Source organism: Otolemur garnettii, unplaced genomic scaffold (assembly GCF_000181295.1).
Source record: "Otolemur garnettii isolate 467f Iridium unplaced genomic scaffold, OtoGar3 scaffold00155, whole genome shotgun sequence".
NCBI classification, from domain to species: domain Eukaryota; kingdom Metazoa; phylum Chordata; class Mammalia; order Primates; family Galagidae; genus Otolemur; species Otolemur garnettii.
In genome coordinates, this window is record NW_003852550.1 from 2,312,818 (window position 1) to 2,329,495 (window position 16,678).

Below are 16,678 nucleotides of genomic sequence, written 5' to 3' on the forward strand. Positions count from 1 at the left end.
AGATATCCATGAGATGTTTCCTAGGCTCTGTTGGAGATATTTTAACCTATCACAGATTAATCAACACTGGAAATAGTGGTAGCGCATCCCCTGAAATATAAATACAGTTAATAAAAGATGTATGTACGGGGGCCTAATGTTTATCTTCCCCTATGCCAGGCATTTTATACATTTTTTATCTTGTCTAATGATCATACTCCCTGGGTGAAGTGGGTGATTTTCTGTTTGTTTTGGGTTTTGTGCCTATTACAGATGTGGACACTAGAGTTCAGAGATGTTAGCTAGAGGAGCTAGAATTAATAATTGGCAAAGTGAGAAAACCTCTTGGAAAGACTAGCCTAGATACCACTGATGGTATTGGGAGACTATTTCTTTTTTTCTGCAAGACAAACATGGGAGAAATTCTGTTGATTAAGGGGTAGAAGGATAGACCAAAAGGAACTCTGGAACAAAAATGCTGTCAGATTCAAAAATAAAATCTGCAGTATTTTATTGGAAATAAATAAAACAACTCAAAACAACATGGTATTGAATAAATAGGTATGGAATAGTGGAGTTGTGGTGGATAAATCCAATAATTGTCTGTAAAAATTGGCCTGAGTCAGGAATAATATTTCAGAAAATCCAGTTTCATCCTTCACCGAAATATTCTGAGATGGGAGCATTCCTGTACCTTCTTATATGGCAGTGATTTTCAAAATCAGGCCCCCAAACTAACATCTTCATCATCACCTAGGAATTAGTGAGAAATACAAATTCTCAGGCTCTGGGTGGTGCCTGTGGCTCAAGGAGTAGGGCGCCAGCCCCATATACCAGAGGTGATGGGTTCAAATCCAGCCCGGGCCAAAAAAAAAAAAAAAAAAAACTCTCAGGCTCTCATCCCAAACCTATTGGCATAGGAAAGTGGACCCCCAAACTGGGTTCCAGCCTGAAGGACAATTGGCTTCTTGGCTTCAGGCAGGAAAGAATCCAAGAAAGAGTCCATACAGTGAAACAAAAACAAGCTTATTTAAGTAACAAAGAGAAAGGTTTTTTCTGTAGGCAGAGCAGCAGCTATCTATCAGAGCAACAGAGTACACCTTTGTAAGGTCCCGGGGTCTTATTTATACTTTCTATTTCATTTTATGTTATATGAAGGAAGAATTATTCATAAGATTTCTGGGGAAAGGTAAGGAGCTCCTGGAACTGACAGTCTCTCCTCTTTTTAAACCATATTGGGTAACTTCTGAGAGTTGCCGTGGTATTTGTAAACTGTCATGGCATTGGTGGGAGTTTCTTTTTTCTTTTCTTTTTTCTTTTTTTTTTTTTTTTGAGACAGAGTCTCACTTTGTCACCCTTGGTAGAGTGCTATGGCATCATAGCTCACAGCAACCTCAAACTCTTGGGCTCAAGTGACTGTCTTGTGTCAGCCTCTTTGGTAGGAGTTTCTTTTAGTATGCTCCTGCATTATAAGCAGGGTAGAATAAGCAGTAACAGTAACCTGTGGTCATTTTTTGTGTCCATCTTGGTTCTAGGTGGTTTTTCCTGCCTTCTCTAATGCTGTCCTGTTTTATTAGAAACCTCGGCTTGGGGCTCGGTACCCATAGCTGAGCAGTTAAGGTACCAGCAACATACACTGAGGCTGGCGGATTTTAAACAGGCTCAGGCCTGCTAAACAGCAATGACAACTACTACAACAACAACAACAACAACAACAAAACAGCCTGACATTGTGGTGGGCACCTGTCATCCCAGCTACTTGGGAGGCTGAGGCAAGAGAATCGCTTAAGTCCAAGAGTTTGAGGTTGCTGTGAGCTGTAATGCCACAGCACTCTACTGAGGGCGACATAGTGAGACTCTGTCTCAAAACAACAAAAAAAGAAACCCTGGCTTGGGTTTCATGACTCCTTATTAAGCAGGGCCTCTGGGGTTCCCCATCTGACTAAGGCAGAAACTCTGGGAGCAGGACCACACTCCTCCCACACCCAAACACTACAGGTATTTCTGAGGCATGCTACAGTTTGAGAACTGGAATTGTTCAGGATAGATGGAAAGAATGAAAAATGACTTCAATTCAGGCATCTAGAGAATACTTTCCATAAAAATATATTGCCCTGACATGCTTATGAGTGGTGACAATAGAAGTGAATATTTAACATGCTTCAGCTTCAGGAAAGATTTAAATCCTTCATCTTTCCATAGGTAACAACTAAATCTTGCAGAACGCCGAGCTTCATGTCCCTTTGCCACACATCTCATATTCCCCAAAGCCCCTGTAATTGATTTTTTTGAAAGAGTGATTTCTGAAAAATAACATTCAAAGGACCGTGGTACATAGTACGGACTTTATTTCTGATTTGGGGACACGGAGGGATAGTGAATACGTGGAGTTGACTTTCAAAATCCAACCCTTTTCCTCTCAGAGCCAGGAGTCAGGGTTTTAGCTAGCAATGAGCAGGGAAAGTTTTGCTTACACGACAGAGCCTGAGCGAGTACAGTCAATCCCTTTGAAATAGCTTCTGTTCTGCCATTTAATTCTCTGTTCTCTCCACAATGAATCCTGCTACAGCCAAGCTTAGCCTTAGGGGGTCCCAATCAGCTCTCAGGTGCACAGTCTAGCACCCGGACTTCATTTCAAGTCACGCTACCACCATCCCCCAAAGTATTATGCCTTATCGACGGTTTCCTTTACATTAATAAGGTGAAATGAAATGAATGCATGTTCTGGAAAGATGTAACAGTGGCTATTTCTAGGGGGTGGGTGGGATGGTGTTTTCCCTCCTTTATTATTATACTTATCTGCATGTTCTGATTTTAAAATATTTTAGCATTGCATGATTTACTTTTTTATTTTTTCAATTTAGATTTTCAACAAAAAATAAGCCGCATTTAAAAAAGGAAACGAGTCTATGTGTGAATCTCTGTGCATGCATCTGTGTGTACGTTGGGAGAGTAGCCGAGGAGAATCTCACAGCCATACCTTGAACAAACACAACCCTGTGGCCGTGATCTACTAAGGCACACGGCTGCATTACCTCTGTCATAAATTGCAGGTGGTAATACTCTCCCAAGACTGTACTGTGATTTTAAAATCAGATGTTTCAAGATTCAACATGAAGCTTTGCTTGTAGAGGGGCACAAAGAAGGGAGAAAAATGAGAACAATAAAATAAAGTTATTTCCAACCGGGGATAAATAGTGATGTTATACGCAAGGAAAAACCATTGAAGCTGTATCTCTTTAAGCTGCAAGAAACATAAATTAAACGTACACTTAAACGTGCACGCACCCCCCCCAAACACAGAGGCAAGATTGTGAAACGAGCTATCTATATATTCACTGCACGAGGCTTGTAATCAGGAATCATTTCTGCCAGAGAGCATACTGGCAGGTAAAATACCCTTTGCAAATTGCCTGGGTAATTGTCATCCTAATACAAAAACCTCTTCTTCCCTGATCAATGTGGCCAAGGTCTTCAGGACACAAGAATCTTGGTCAGAATGCTCTGCCTGCATCCCTTGTTTGGAGCCAGGTGAGTGCACGCATTTGGAGGACTATTTGTGAGGCTGCTGCGAAGTGCTGTATGCTCAGATGTTGTTTACCTGGCTGTTGCCTCCATTTTACATTCTCCATCTCCAGACAGAAAGGGAGGGACACACCAGACACGTAAAGAAATATATGCTCAGACTGTGTTTAGGCACGGTGCCTGTAGCTTGGTGGCTAGGGCGCCAGCCACATACACCAGAGCTGGTGGGTTCAAATCCAGCCCAGACCTGCCAAACAACAATGACAACTGCAACAAAAAATAGCCAGGCGTTGTGGCAGGCACCTGTAATCCCAGCGACCTGGGAGGCTGAGGCAAGAGAATCGCTTAAGCCCAGGATTTTGATCTGTGACACCATGGCATTCTACCCAGGGTGACAGCTTGAGACTCTGTCTCAAAAAATAAAACAAAACAAAACAAAAAAACTGTATTTGATCTGAACATAACCTAACGTTTACTCTGTAAAATGTGAATAGCAAAGTGTTCCCCTTAAAAGTGGGCTTTTACTGGGTGGCGCCTGTGGCTCAAAGGAGTAGGGAGCCAGCCCTGTGTGCCAGAGGTGGTGGGTTCAAACACAGCCCTGGCCAAAAACTGCAATAAAAAAAAAAAGTGGGCTTTTACTTTGCCTGGAAGCACTTTGTCAATGTGCTTTGTATACAAGCTTCCAAAAAATCATTGTGAAAAACCTTTGGGGAAGATATACTATAATCTCATTTAATGGACAAAGAAAGTATACTCTGAGGGGAATTAACCACAAACGAGTTCTATGTATGGGGCACTGACTGTGTTTCTGGCACTAGACCATATTCTAAGTATTATCTCATTTAATCTTCACCACACTGGGTCTGGGTGAGACCCACTACTGCCGGGATATATGGAGGTGTCCCAGCTACTCCCTGAAAGTGATAGCATAAACCTTTACATGTCTTTGGAGAATCGACTTTTACTTAAAAAATTATTTTAAATAGTCCAACAAACAATTACATCTAGAGAAGACTACAAAATAGGTCTGAATTGTTAAGACAAAACATGAGAAGTAAACGTGTGGTGAGTGCATTGGGCTATTGTGCCAAGGTCCCCACAGGTGCTTACTGCTCTCGGTCATTAGCGTTAAGGTATTCCATGCCACTTCTAAAAAAGGCAATTTTCTCTGTCATCTAGAGATACTTAGTAGAACATCGGGGTTGCTTGTGGGGATGTCTTAATTAAGGGAATATACACTGATTTTCTTTCTTTGTATCCATCCCTTACCAGTGGAATCCCACCATATACCTTCCTTGGCACCAGGGTCATAGGCTACTGGTTGATGTGGTGATGGTGAAGGCACCAAGCTTTCTGCCAGGCGGGTGAGCTACACAGGGTAGTGGTGGCAAGAAATAAGAAAGGCCAGGCAAGGCTACAGTTCTCAGTGTTTCTGGGTTCCAATGTCCTTTTCTCTAAGGCCTAGGCTGTCCTCTTCAGTGCAGTGATAAACCAGGTCTCTTTGGAAATTCCTTCTTGGTTCTACTTGAGTAAACTTTCTTCTCTTGGCCTGATTATTACTTCCCAGTCCCCAAATTCATCATCTTTTTCTATGATGGAAGATAATGAGAAAATAGGCTTCAGTATACAAAATACTACTTGGCTTGCCTTGCAGGATGGCCATCATTTCTGCCTCTGTGGCTTTGGCATATACATGAATCAATTTTTTTTTCAAATATTTGAATACCTGTATGGGAGGCTTTGTGTTAAGCCCCAGGAGAATGAAAAGATTAGGGGAAAAGGCTAAAGGAATTCGCAACACCAAAAGAGCACTTCCCACTGAGGTAGCATTTAAATGAGCTTTAAAGGATGGGAAGAATTTCATTAGCTAGAGATTATAGGGTGAGGGAGAGGCATTCCAGAGGGAAGGACCAGCATGAGCAAACATTCAGTGGAGGAGGAGGTAGTGGGAATGATCAAACCAAAAGCGCACCAGGCATATACAGGAAATGCAAGATAAGTGCTCCAGAATCTCTGGAAGTGGTGGCAAAGTAAGCTAGAAAGAAAGATCTTGAAAGGGGTTTTACGTTTAGGTTTAAGGATTTGACTTTATTCAACTGGCAAGGAAGCACCATTAAATGTTCTGATAGAAAGTGATGCTATCAGAAGCGTAATTTAGAAAGAGAAGTACAAGGGAGCAGGAAGAGGAAAGAACCCTGGCAGATGAGACAGGTTAAAGTGCTAAACAAGATGCAAAGGGAGTGGTAAGATGTGGTCTCTTGGCTCAAGAGGCAGATACTCAGATAAACTAACAAACACCATGAAATGTTTCCACGCTGTTCAGTACAGTTCTATAAGTGTTCTATTTTATGACACCGACAGTAACAACTTCAGAACACACATATTTTTTTCCACAAGTGCTATTTCCTGTGGCAACAACTGTTACAGGCACACTGCGGGCCTCTGAACGTTGCACCTGTGACCCGGAACCTTTGTACCTTTCATTGTGTTACCACCTCCTCATTTGCAGGGTGGGAAAAGAAAGGCTTCGTAACAATAGCCTGTTTCTTAGGATGGTCTTTAAATTCCCTTTCTTCACTTCATTTAGCAAACTAGGCCTTTATGGGATAGCAAGGTTTAAAGCTGCCATAGCCACCCTTCCCTACTCCCAAATAGCCTGTACTAATTTGTCAAACAGACTTCTGAGATTACAAGCAAATATCATTTAGGAAGAAAAACATGCCATCTCTATGGCAACCTGAAAGTCTGAGAGGGAGCCCACCTTGAAGTCACCAAACAATAGTCTCTTTGAGAACTGACGAGGGTTACACAAGCTTTTATTAAGAGGTTGGCTGTTTTTAGTGTATCTGCTTTTCAGACCCTCAGATGTACGCCCTAACTCTTGACATTCCTATGCAAGTGGTCTATTTTCTTTCCACACTTCACTGACATATAAAGTTGTGATGTTACAGGAAAAGAGAAAGTTCATTCATAGGGTGAACAATGATGGAGCACCCACCGTGTGCAAATCGCTGGGCTAAGTGCTCCAGGGACACCATAATAAAAATGACAAGGTCAGACCCCTTGAGATGTTAAGATCCATCCAGGGAGACCAAAGGGAATAAGATGAGGGAGTGATCAAAATTATCATGTCCTCATTTTGCAATGACCACTGTAGGAGACCCTGGAGATCATATGCTCGCGTTTTCCAAACCAGTTCTGATGACATGTTCTGTCCCATCCCCACCTAAGCTATCCAAAATGTCTAAGAAATTTCAATATTTTAGGATCGAAAGCATTCAATTGTTTTTATACCTAGAAACACTCAAATGTTTTTATATCTGGAAACATACAAATGTTTTTGTGCCTTAGTTTTGGTTCCGAAAATACAGTCATTGTATTTGTTTACTCATTCAATGCATTTCAATCGAGCACTGCCCCATGCTACATGGGTACACTGGCGAACAAGGCAGACAAGGTCCTTGGCCTCATGGAACTTATGTTCTGGGGAGAGTAGTCTTACAAACATAAATAAAGAAACCAGATAATTACAGACAGTGGATACAATGAAGGCAATCACAGGGTAAAGTGACAGAGCATGACAGGGAGGGACCTACTTTAGACTGGGTGATCAGGGAAGGCACCCCTGAGCGAACACCCACCTGATGGTGAAAAGTCAGCCTTGCAAAACTCTTAGGGAAAAAAATTATGGGTAGAAGAAATAGCAAATATGGTTTCAGAGGCAGATAATAATATTGACTATGTGACAGGCACTGTTCAAATGCTTTACATGCTAAAGCTATTTAATTCTCACCACAATCCCATGAGCTAGGTACTATTAGTAGCTCCATTTTTCAGGAAAGGAAACTGAGACAGAGAGAAGCTGCAAGACTGACCTGACGTCCATAGCTAGTAAATGGCAGGTCAACGATCAAAACCTAGGCAAGCTTGCTCCAAAGTCTCTACCTTAACCATATGAGAAGGGGGTAGGTGTTCAAACAATATAAGAATCTATCTTTAAGAGTTGGAATTTGCATAACACAGATTGAAAAAGTCATACACAGCAGTCCAGGAAGCTATGGGGCTAAGCCAGTAGCTGGGCTCCTAGCAAGCAGATAAGTTGGAGCAGTGAAGGAATCGGATTTGGAACATGGAATTTTGATGTAAGAAGTTATCCTGAGCCCCCAGACTTAAAACTTTTCTGTAATATTCAGAAGTGTCAGGAAAAAAGGCAGGAAATTAGTGTAAGAATATTAGCCCTTCTCATAAACAACAATCATAAATCCAAGTTTCTATCACCTACCTAAAGAGCTCTCCAAGAAAGACAGTCTGATTAAATGAGATAAATGTGAAGAAGCTGGCAACATGTCATCAACTCAGACAGTTAGTTCAGAGATGTAATCATCATTTCTCATTTCCCTGGAATTTTTCATCTATATTACTTACCTATTATAATAAGAAGAACAGAAGAAGCAGATTTCATCTGAAAAAAAATGCTCAAAATTCCTGCAAACATTAACCCATTGTCCTCAAGATACTACTGATAACAACAGAGTAGACAAGATCATTCATTTAAAGGAGATAAAAAGAAGTGTTTTGAACTCCAAGAACTTTTTGTTTATACCACTTCTTTCTAGACTTTCCTCTATTCCTTTTCAGAGGTTTAGGGCTTTTTAGTGGCATTTCCTTAACATACATGGAAAAAGGCAAATAGATATGTAATTCAGTCAGTGTTTATAATAATGGCTAGAGAGCTGGAAAATACACAGAACTAGGATAAGAGAAAAAAATAAATGTTAGAGCTGGAAGACATCTGCCAGTGTTTTATCATTATATACACTGGGAACAGGACTGATCCAAAAATCTGCAACCAATATACTGGGGTTAGGTCTTCTCTGTTTGCTATTTCACAGTCCCTTGGCCAGAACTAGGTGGCTTCTCAGTAAAGACATGATGAAATGATTTGACTCCATCTTAGCTTCAGCCCTAGAATGCCATTTCCACCTGGACTTTGGTAAAATTCCACTTGTGCTCTGGCTTCAATTTCCCTATCTGAAAACCACTGAGATAGGACAGTGACAACATATACATGGTCACTCTTAAATATAATTGCATTTGTGATTTCTTGCTACCTTATAGGATGAAGTCCAACTTCCTTACCAGGCATGCAAAGCCCTCTATGCCTGATTCTCTGACTTCTTGTCACTCCACCAGCCTTTCTTTAACTACACACTACAAATTCCCCTCTTTCACCTCCTACCTTTTTACAATGTTACCTCTCCCAGCAATGCCTCCTCCTTCTTCTCCTTGCTTCTCTCTCTCCCCCTTCTCTGGGATAACTCCAACTTGTCTCCTCTTCTTTGGGGATTCTTGTGAGAATAACTCTGGTAGTTAAGTATATGACGGCCTAGAATGGGGTTGGCTAAGGACTGGAATCCCAGATAGGAAAGTGTTTTATAGTTTTGTAACTTTCATAATACATCGGCCTGTTAAAATCAGTTTGTAAGCTATATCCAAATAATTTCTTGCAAATAATTGTCAAAGTACCAAAGTTTGCAAAGGCTTCAAAGCAGATTTACGGTTATTCCTATATATTAACACGGACACTCAGTTTCCCCAGGAAGTCTTGCCTGATACCACCCCCAAACTTGGGGTGTCCTAGATGCCCACAGTACTCCTGTGTGTTGCATTTAGATCTCTGTACAGGGACTATAGGTCTTCTTATCTCTGTTTCATATAAATTCCTTGAGGGCAGAGGAAGTATATTATTCATTTCTGTATTTCCAGTGCCAGGCAAAGTCCCTGGTAGTCATTTATTAAATGGGAGCACGAATATTGACAGGTAAAATAACTAAGAAAAAAATAAGAATTCCTTTGAGGACTAATGTGGGTCCACCAAGATTTACTTGTAACATCTCAGTAAGCGTCAGTTCAATGGATGATGACTTCTAAGAACTTTTCTTATCTCCTTATTGTATCCTTTTTTGACTGGGAGACTGCAGACATAATAGAGCTGAAGGCTTTCTTCAGCCATCTTTTCTTTTGAACTGGCAACACAACATAAGGTAAGATATGGGTAGTTTCAGAATCCTAGGGATTAGAGCCACGCTAGAGATGAGTGGGTTGAACATGGTTCAAGACAGAGCAGGACTACAAACTGTTCTGGAAGTAGATTATGTCTATAACATTCAAAAGATTATCTTCAGGTCCTTGCCAATCAGTTATTCTCTCCTTGTCCTGTATCATCAACCTTTTGTTCTCCACTGGCGCCTTCCCCACCTCCTAAAAAATGCGCAAATCTCTTGCCTCATTTCGTTTGATCCTCAAACCAGCCCCATGAAGTAGGCAATATCATTATCCTCATTTTAGAAATGAGAAAATTGAGGGCCAGAGAATGAAGAAAATTACCCAAGGCCACACAGCTAATCAGCGACCAGAGCTAGCACTCTAATCCGGAACTGTCTGACACCAAAGTCCTTGTTTTTAACCACGCTGCTAATATTGCCTTTTTATCTAATTCAGGCAAGCAGAAATTGCAGGTTTTTTCCTATTATTCTGTCTTCCAAGGTAATAGAGGATAACTGTCCATGTAATAGTCTTCCCTGAACCAGGAGATTCATGATTATGTCAATCCATGGTCATTGCTTCTTAAAATTAAACAAAGATGGTTTAGACCTTAGACTCTATTTAGCAGATCTTTAATTAAATCAGCCAAACCTGGAACAACTTATTAAGTTTCTACTAGGTGCCCACTGCATTTCGGGACTCCATACAAGTTCTTGGCTTGAAGTGAGAGCAATATACAAATAGAAAATGCAAAAGGGTGGGGAGCCAGGATGAGTGAGCAAACGCACGGAATTCATTGTAAATGCTCATATGTTTAGGAAAGTTAAAGGATAGGGGCTGCCATCATTTGCCTTTACAAAGTAGAGGTTTCAGGGAAATACCACCTGCATAACATATTCACAGTTAAGGAAATAAAGAAGAAGTCCCATATCCATATCTTGTGTAGAGTTAACAGATGCGATCCAGAACTTCTATATTCAGAACAGCTGCTAGAAGACTGGACACAGCTGGACAAAAGTCATTAACTTTGAATGAGAAGTATCTCTATGCACACCAACAGCTGTGTCAATCATATTCCGAGGCAACCAGATGTTTTGGTCTGCGCAGTAGCATTGAATGCCCTTACCGAACTGCTCAGTCATCCCAAACCCCAAATCCCAAACCTCTAGCCGTTTTTTTTTTTTTTTTTCAGTTGCTGAGGTTCCCCACTTCCTTTCGTTCATGTCAGGACCTTGACTGTGAATCTCACTTTTTCATTCTGTGTACTTATGAGTCTTTTCAAACATGAAGTCATCAAGCAACCAATTAATCCAGTGTCTACTATGCAAATAGTGCCATTGGAACATAAGGGCATAGCACACACGGCAGCGCTGGATTCTGTCTCCCAGGCGTTTCTAAATTGCGAATGTGTGGGAGACAAGAATGACTCATATGAGAAAATTACTAGAATTTCCTTCCCCAAACTGTGATATGCTAAATGAGAATGCAAACAGGAGTATAGGATTTCTGAAGAGGGAGGAGAGAAATGGATGTTTGGGGGTAGCTGTAGTCAGGGCAGCTTCATGAAGGAATTGACACTTGAACACTTAAAGGACCAGGGTGTTGTCATTTAAGAAGGGTGGTTATTTTATAATCAAAGAGGAATAGAAATGATTCATCTATTTCTAGAGAAGGAAAAAGAAAAAAGAAGGAGGAATCTGGAAAATTAGTCTGGGGCCAGATTAGGAAGGGCTTCTATTCCCAGTAAAGAGTCGCACTCTCATCTTTTTTTTTTTTTTTTTTTTGAGACAGAGTCTCACTATGTCGCCTTCAGTAGAGTGTTGTGGCATCACAGCTCACAGCAACCTCAAACTCTTGGGCTTAACCAATTCTCTTGCCTCAGTCTCCCAAGTAGCTGGGACTACAGGTGCCTGCACCAATGCCAGGCTATTTTGTTGTTGTTGCTGCAGTTGTCATTATTGTCTAGTTGGCCCAGGCTGGGTTCCAACCCACTAGCCTTGGTGTACGTGGTCAGTGCTGTAACCACTGTGCTATGGGCGTCAAGTCTCCCACTATCATCTTATAGGTTCCTGAAAGTCAGAGCTATTGTGATGATGGTCTACAGGATATTGAAAACATTGATTTACCATTTTTAATTTTCTGGAAACCAGTTCCCATAACCCCTCTATCCAATATTTAATTATTCTTCTGCTATCACTTTTAATTCTGTTTTTAAGGATTTTCCCCCCTCTGGTTGATTAAAATAATATATTTATGGTATGTAGCCCCAGCTCTGAGGTTTCATTTCTTAGCAGTCGCAACCTGAAAAGTCACTAATGCCTATCACCCTGCACTCGGCTTAATTAACTGCACAAATAGATTGTTTCTCTAACACAAAAATTATCTGGAGAGAGAAATAAAAGGATAGGGAGGGAAGCTATGAGAAGCAGAAGCCAGAAGACAAATTTATCTCACTCAGGAAGCCATACTGGTTATCATAACAATAACAAATATTTATAGAGGGCTTTCATCCTGAAGAATCCCAGAGCCCCAGAGCAATGAACACTCATGGTAAATAGATTAAAGGAACTACTCAGCCATCCAAAAGAGGAAGCCCTCTCTCCCAGGCCCAGTGCACTAAGTCATTCCTGGGACAGCATTCTATTTTAGCTAAGGGATTTTAAAAGAAGCTGGTTGGAACTTTCAAGTCATAAAACCTGGACAGCATGCATAAAGAACAGCCCAGAATTTCTTCACAGGAGAGAGCCTGGGAGCAACAGGCATGCCCATCGTCATCTTAAGTCTCATGTATTAAGATCTCAGCAGCTTTAGAAGCCAGTGAAACCTCACTGATTTAAGATAAAAAAAAGTCATAAATACCATCAGATATTGTTTTATATCTTGAAACCATAGATTGATCTCACTAACACACACTTTTAGAGAAATTAATTCAGTAAGTATTTAGTGAGTATAGTAGAGGAAAAAAAAAAGGGCTTCCAATCTCTTTAGAAATTCAAAACACACCATTAATAATGAAATGTATGTTGGTCTGGCTACCTTCCTGGATCTAATATTAAGCAGCTGTATCATCTTGGACAAGTCATTTAGCATCTCTGGATCTCAATTTCATCAAACTACATGTGTGTGCGTGTATGTGTATGTGTGTGTGTGTGTAAAAGAGGATAAGAGAGAGAGAATTGAAAGAGAATGTACCATACACATATAACTTAATAATTTTTTGCCTTCCTATGGGAGTGGTCTCAAGTCATTTGGCTCAAGGTTCTATTTGGAAACCTGAGAAGGCAGTCTACTAGACAGCTTGAAGTTCTCTTACAGGAAGTTTAATAAAACATTTAAAAAGAGAAGTGGGTAAATTGTTGATATATGGTCATAATAGATATGTTGAAGTATAAACCGGATCACATGCATGTTGATGCATGATCTTGGGTGTTAATGTATGATCAGAGCCATGTTGATGTATTCATTGGATCACAGGAACCTTGATATATGACCATAAGTATAAAACTAACTGTAAAGGTCACCTAGTCCACTAGTTCTCAAATGATTCCATGGAATGTCAAGAGTCCTTGGGAGCCATCTCAGAACCCACCAAAGAGGCCAAGAGGGCTGGGCTCCTGATCCAATGATGAAATGTCCTCTACAATATCCTCACTGTTTTTGAAAAATACTCAGCCTGTGTTGGAATAACTGTAGTTACTGGGAACTCCTTCCCTTGCAAGGTAGCCTATTGCTCCCCTGGAGAACTCAAGACTTTTTAGATAGATTTTCCTCATAGTAGGCTGAAATTTATTTCCTATAGCTTGAACCTATTGATCCTAGCTCGTAGCAAGAGAGAACAATGTAAATCCTTTTTCCCCATGATAGCACTTCAAATATTTAAAGACATCTAACCTGCCCAGAAGTTGTCTCTTCTCTAGTCTCAACAGTCCCATTTTCTTCCCCTGTGCCCTCACATCCTACACCACTCTCTTTTTTTTCCTTTCCCTCACCCCCTCGCTCCTTCTCTGTCTGCTCTCCCCTTCCCCCATGCCCCATCATGTCATTAATTGTCATTAATTGTCTTCATATCAAAGTTGAATACATAGGATTCTTACTTCTCCATTCCTGTGATGCTTCACTAAGGATAATGTGTTCCACCTCCATCCAGGTTAGTACAAATGCTGTAAAATCTTCATTTTATTGATGGCTGAATAATACTCCGTAGTGTACATATACCACAGCTTACCAATCCATTCCTGGGTTGAAGGACATTTAGGCTGTTTCCACGTTTTAGCGATTGTAAATTGGGCTGTGATAAACAGCCTAGTACAAGTGTCTTTATAGTAGAAGGGTTTTTTTCAACACCACTCTCTTCTGAACACAACTTTACATATGTCCTAAACCTCATGGCCCAGAACTACCCTTGAACCTTGATGTATGATCCCAAGTACAGAAAAATGTAAGACAATTAAGTCTCCTGGTCTAGGGACTATGTTATGTTTGCTTTTATTTATGCAGTGTGAGATTACAGTTGCTCGTAACAAGGATGGATCTCCTAAAACTCAGAGAATTGCACTAGCACAGGAGAGAGTGGACTATACGTAGCTGAAGGTGACATGTGTGCTACTGAAAGGGCACAAACACAAAGCAAGATCATTATTTGGTAGGCATATCATAGAGGTGGTTTGGTGGGGTGATACTTTCCCCCATTTCCTTTGAGTATTGAAAGTCCAGGATTCCATGAATCAACTGACATTCTAGCATTGCTCATAAATCTCTACATCTGGACCTCCTCAGAGCTTCCTCAACAGTTGAGTCAGTCAGGCATGTTCCTGCAAGAAATCTAGTGGACATTTAGGATTATAACACTACAGCTGCCCTGATGATTTCATACACAATCTTTTCCAAAAAGGAAAGCCAGTGATAAAAATAGAAAGCAGCAGGGGCTTATTTTCAGCCCCCTAGTTATGTAAGAAGTCCTAGTGAGAAGAAGAGCACTACTAAGAAAAACAAGACTCAGAAGCTGGGTGTTCAGGCCCCAAAGCACAAGTCTTTATCTTCACAGCTGCACCAATATCAGGCATATGTCCTTGCACCTTCACTGTCCAGACACTTGCATGCCTCCTACTATAAAGGGGGTCTTAAAGGGGCCTTCACTTACATTAAACATTTTGTCTGGGTTTGGATGACATAATCACCTGCATTTCACTCAGATCTATTTGCTCTGAGCCTTTAAAGTTGGGCTTTGACATCACCAATTCTTCAGTTAGGCCTAGTTCCCTCTTTCATCACCACCACCTTTTGACAAGCCTAATCAAGATTCCAGAATCCACAGTAAATTCATGGACAATTTACCTACACCCTTGACGAGACCCTTTTCTTTTCCTCCACAATTAATTCAAGGGAGTTTTATTAAGCACCTGATATGAGACAGTATATCTGAAAATCACTAAGAACATTCCCATTATCTAATGAAAGAGAAAAAACATCCACTTTATTCCCTTACTGTGGTACGTGTTATATAGGACATGTGTAATGTGACTCCCAGCCTAATTCTGAGCCTTATCTCCAATCACTCAGACTTCCTCTGCCTATCCCATGGTGTAGCAATACGAAACAACTTGCCATTCTGTAAACATTCTGTCTATTTAGTGTGTATGTGCCCGGACTGTTCCCTCTGTTGGAGACCCTTGTCTACCTGGGGTTTCACCCTCCACTTCCAAATTAAACTCTAATTTCTTTCTACAGCCTTTCCTACCTCTTTCCTTCCCAAGTTACTCACCAGACTGCACTCCCAAGCAGTGTTATTGTAGCATTAACAAATATTTATTACAATTACTTACTTACACTCAGATGTATTTCCATTAGACTCAAAAGCAGAGGCTCTGTCTTGGCTAGCCTCATGTTCTCGACACTTAGTGCAGTGTTTATGAAATGGTGAAGGATGGAGGGAAGGAAGGAAGAGAGGAAGGGGGGGAAGCAAGCAAGCAACCAAGCAATTTTTCCCTTTACTAAATCTACTAAATCTTAAGCCCCTTCGGGGTAGCTACTACATCTTACTCATTTTTTGTAACCATAATGACTCACCCACAAAAGATCCATAATAAACCTCTGAAATTGAAAACAAGTAAAAAAATTCTTTAACACAAAATCATTAAATATATAGCTGCCCCCCCAAGTGCCTACAGTCTCAAAGTTGGAAAAAGTAGTTCAACTAGGAAGCAATTTAATAAGAAAATAGACAAGCTCAAATGCTCTAGAATTTAGAGAAGGGAGAGGTGAATGTGGGCTGGAGCTGTGTAGGAAAGTGTTCTCCAACTGTAAGGTGCAACGGAAGTTATCTGGGGAATTTGTCAAGATGCAGAAGCTGATTGAGTAGGTCAGGGGAGGCTCGAACCCCGCATTTCCTTCTTTCTTTCTTTTTTTTTGGCCAGGGCTGGGGTTGAACTCACCACCTCTGGCATAGGAGATGGCGACTTACCCTTTTGAGCCATAGCCAACACTGCTCCTGCTGGTGTGAAGACCACACTCTGAGTAGTAGGGAAGGTACATACAGAAAGCTGTCTTGAAGGAGGCACTTCTTAAGCTAGGTGCATTTCCTAGTTGCTCTAGTTAGGTGGAAAGGGCAACATCAAGCAGGAAGAATAGCACAGGTAAAGTAACAGAAGCAGGAAAAAATGTTTTATTCCCAGGACAAGGAGTCTTAAAAAGGCATAATCAGTGGGAATGCTAGAAAGGTTAGGTGAAGCCAGATTATTACCTGTATTAGAAACTCTTCTGAAGAGTTTGGACTTTCCATGTAAATTCCTAAGCAAGAACTTGATTATTGGCTCAGCACCTGTAGTACAGTGGTTACAGCACCAGCCACATGCACTGAGGCTGACGGGTTCAAACCCGACCCGAGCCAGCTAAACAACAATGACAACTCCAACAAACAATAGCTGGGCATTGTGGCAGGCACCTGTAGTCCCAGCTACTCAGGAGGCTGAGGCAAGACAATCACCTAAGCCCAGGAACTGCAGGTTGCTGTGAGCTGTGATGTCACAGTACTCTACCAAGGGCGACATAATGAGACTCTGTCTCAAAAAAAAAAAAAAAGAAAGAAAGAAAGAAAGAAAGAAAGAAAGAAAGAAAGAAAGAAAGAAAGAAA

General features: G+C 41.0%; 1 protein-coding gene across 1 annotated transcript in view; it reads right to left on the reverse strand.

The window, feature by feature from the left end:
• COL4A6 (collagen type IV alpha 6 chain) overlaps nt 1-16,678 on the reverse strand; it is a 339,968-nt gene that overhangs the window by 244,154 nt on the left and 79,136 nt on the right. The window lies entirely within an intron of this gene.